General features: G+C 43.8%; 1 long non-coding RNA gene across 1 annotated transcript; it reads left to right on the forward strand.

Annotated features, from left to right (window-relative positions):
• Positions 1-254: 254 nt before the first annotated feature.
• Positions 255-3,442, forward strand: LOC108298733. The gene is made up of 3 exons (XR_001822673.2): positions 255-803; positions 1,530-1,624; positions 2,426-3,442. It is a non-coding gene; the product is annotated as an uncharacterized LOC108298733 (long non-coding RNA).
• The last annotated feature ends 291 nt before the right edge of the window (positions 3,443-3,733 follow it).

The following is a 3,733-nucleotide window of genomic DNA, read 5'->3' on the forward strand; positions in this document are numbered from 1 at the left end:
AGGGAGCCACATGAGGAGGCAGTCTGCCCCTTATCAGAGCTCAAGTGCTGTGCTGGGAGATCTGTTGCTCTCTTCAGAGCTGCTGGACAGGGATATTTAAGTCTGCTGAAGCAGAACCCACAACCACCCCTTTTCCCAGGTCCTATGTCCCAGGAATGTAGGAGCTTTTTAAAATAAGTCCCTGACAGGCTACCGCTTTTTTTCAGAGATGCCCTGCCCAGCAAGAAGGGATCCTAATCACTGTCTGCCTGCAGAGGCGCTGCTGAGCTGCCATGGCTCTGCCCAGTTGCTGTGTAAACTTCCCAGGGGCTTTATTTACACAGGCAAGGTTAAAAGCACCTACCTGAGCCTCAGCAATGGGGGACACCCCTTCCCCCCACTAAGCTCATGTCCCAGATTGAGCTCAGACTGCTGTGCTGGCTGTGAGGATTTCAAGCCAGTGGATCTTAACTTGCTGGTCTTCCTGGAGGTGGGACCCCCTGAGCCAGATCACTTGGCTCCCTGGCTTCAGCTCTCTTTTCTTCAGGGGAATGAGCGGTTCTGTCTCGCTGGATTTGCAGGTGCCATGGGGGTATGAGAAAAAAAAAAAAAGAAAACTGCTGTGGCTAACACAGCCACCCAGTTTTGTGCTGGAAACCCGGGGAGCTGGTGTTGTAGGAACCAGAAGGAGTCTCCTGGTCTACAGGTTGTAAAGACCGTGGGAAAAGAGCAGTATATGAGCACGAGTGCTGGAGTGTCCAGAAAAGTCCCTAATGGCTTCCCTTGACTAGGAGAGGGAGTTCTCCAGCCCCTTGGCTTCCCAGGTGAGTCTACACCCCACCCTGCCTCAGTTGCCCTCCTTGGGCTGCACTCACTGTCTAACCAGTCCCAATGAGATGAACCTGACCTCAGCTAGAAATGTGGAGATCACTCGCCTTCTGGCTTGCTCTCGCTAGGAAGTGCAAACCAGAGCTGTTCCTATTCGGCCATCTTGGCAGAAGTCCACTCTTGATTCCTAACACAGATTAGTTCTGCTAGTTCTACTTGAATGGTATTATGTAGTCACTATCTTGTCCCTGGGTCTCACCATCTTGACGTGTGTGGTCATAGCCTATTCACTCCCATGGCTGTCCAACATTCCACTTTATAATAGCTCACACTTCTCATCCCTTCACTATTGATAGACAATTGTTTTGTATCCAGATCCTACAAATCATGCTGCTATGAATAATATTTTTATGTATTTTGGCACACACATACACACATTTCTATTGGTTTATAACTAAGAGTGCAATTGCTAGGTCATAGGTGAGTAGATGCTTGTCTTAGTCTCTCAAAAAACAAGTTTCTAGTAGTAAACACATAGAGGAGGGTAAATCTCTTACTTTAGAAATTATTAGATAAGTGAGGAACGAATGAGAGATTTAGACTATAATAACTCTTTTGCAACCCATCGTGAATTAACAGATTTAACCATTGAATAGCAATGACAATTAATAACAATACAAGAAAAAACTAATGTTTGGTTCTTCCTCTTGATGCAAGAACAGAATCCAGTACCATGAAACAAGTCCAAGTGAAAAATAAATCAAGACTGAATCTCAGCTAACCTCCATGGCCAATTACCAATTTACAGGCAATACAGGTAATAGAAATACATATTCAACTATGCCTTGGGGAGCAATCAGTAAAATACACACTACGGGAAGCTCTACCACACAATATACATTTCAATGAGAATCTATAGAATAAAAGAGAAAAAGCATATTTCTAAAGGTAAAACTAAATTATAATTTTAGACGATAAAATTATAAAATAGAACAAAGAAGTGATGATCATAAAAGTCAGAAGAGAAAAGAGTTTACCGCTGGGCTGGGGCAAATGATGGGACTTCTGGTTTGCCCCCCCTCAACATCTATCCCTGGTGGTTAATGGGTGTTTACTTTTTATTAAAGGACACAAATTTTAGACAGTTTTTTTTCCTTTTGGAGTCCTATATTTTATTGTCTGACACAAAGGCTAATGAAAAAATAATTTATAAAGTATGATTCCTGTTTTGCACAAAGCCTCCTCTGCATTTTCCTCTCTGAACACCGAGCACCCAGAACAACCAGCGACCCCAGGAGCCCCAGCAGGGTGACCTCACTTCTAAGTGTGCATGCAGCTCACGTCACCAGAGGCAATATACAGGTTTATTCCTTGACTTTTGGAAAAACCTGATAGGACACAGCTGAGGGGAAGCCTTCTCTGCCGTCTGCAGGCTCTTGGCCATCAGTGTAGCGGGAGCTGGTCCTCACCTCTCCACAGGTGCCTTCGTGGCCAGAGCCTCCTCTCTGCATGGAGAGTAAGGCCTGGCCCTTCCCCTGAACACGTGACATGGATCTCGCCAAAGGTGAAGATGACACCATTCCTACCCCAGCAACCTCACACTTCTTTTGCTTTACAGGAAAGTTGATTCAACCTGGTGTCCAGTGAAGAAATCCCAACTGCAAAGGAGAGGTGGATCTCAGGGCTGTGCGTGATCTGCAAAAGGAAGCGCATGAACCATCAGGTAGCGCTGCTGCGCTGCTTCTGCTCCCAGGAGGTGGATGTCCAGGATGAGCTTTAAGGTGGAGAGTTGGATGTCATTGCTCATCCTACAGGTTCCAAGTAAAAAGCTTTCTGCCCAGCCCATCTCGTTCTCCTTAAATCCTCAAGGCCAATGAGGACCGTCTCCTCACCTCCTTGGACTAGGCTTTTTAACACTGGAAAGTGGATGTGATTTCTAGTTTCAGCATGTTCTGGTTTATTGCCCTGCCAGTAAAATAAAGTCAAAATATACATCGAATAAATAACAACTAAAATAACCATAGCGAGCAAAGATTTACATTGTATTTTTTAGAGTCAAGATGCCCCTCTGTGACTGGGCTGGAGTCCAGTGGTGCAATCATAGCTCACTGCAGTCTTGAATTCATGAGCTCAAGGGATCTTCCCACCTCAGCCTCCCCAATACCTGGAAATATAAGTGCTCACCACCACGCCCAGGTAAGGGTACTTATTTTTATTTTATTTTTTAGAGATGAAGGTCTCATATGTTGTCAAAGCTGGTCTCCAACTCCTGATCTTAAGCGATCCTTTTGCCTTAGTATCCTGAATTGCTGGGATTACAGGCATGAGCTGTCATCCTGGCTCGTACTGTACTGACACCATCAAGATTTCCTCCTCCAAGTGTGGACACAGCAGCAGACACCCCTTGTCTCTTGGGTCAGGACACTGGATAGAGTGGAATAACAAGGCAACAGAGTCACTGCAGAAAGTGCTCACATGGAGGAGGTCCAGCAGGGAGGGCCAGCTGTCCCAGGGCTCCCATATTTAGGGATAACTCCTCTTTCTGGGCAGGACTGTTCTTTGATTACCTTTGTATTCATAATAGTTCTGAAATCATAGGATGATGAGACTCAAGACTGGCTAAGATTTTTTTTTTTTTCCAAAAAAACCATCTCGAAGATTTGTTGATCTTTTGAAGTTTTTGTGTGTCCCAATTTCCTTCAGAATTTAATTAATTCTTAACATTTCATAGTTCACTTTCAGTCAATAATGTACTAGCACCCATAAATATGGAAAACTTGCAACCATTTATCCTCTATAAAATGTTCAACTTTTATGATATAGATATTATATGTAATATATCTATATAGGTTATAAGCCCCACAAAAAAGAACTTTTTACTTTTTCTTATCTTTAAACAATTGGATGTATATAAAGTAAGAGTAAA

Source organism: Cebus imitator, unplaced genomic scaffold (genome assembly GCF_001604975.1).
Source record: "Cebus imitator isolate Cc_AM_T3 unplaced genomic scaffold, Cebus_imitator-1.0 Scaffold1061, whole genome shotgun sequence".
Classification (NCBI taxonomy): Eukaryota; Metazoa; Chordata; class Mammalia; order Primates; family Cebidae; genus Cebus; species Cebus imitator.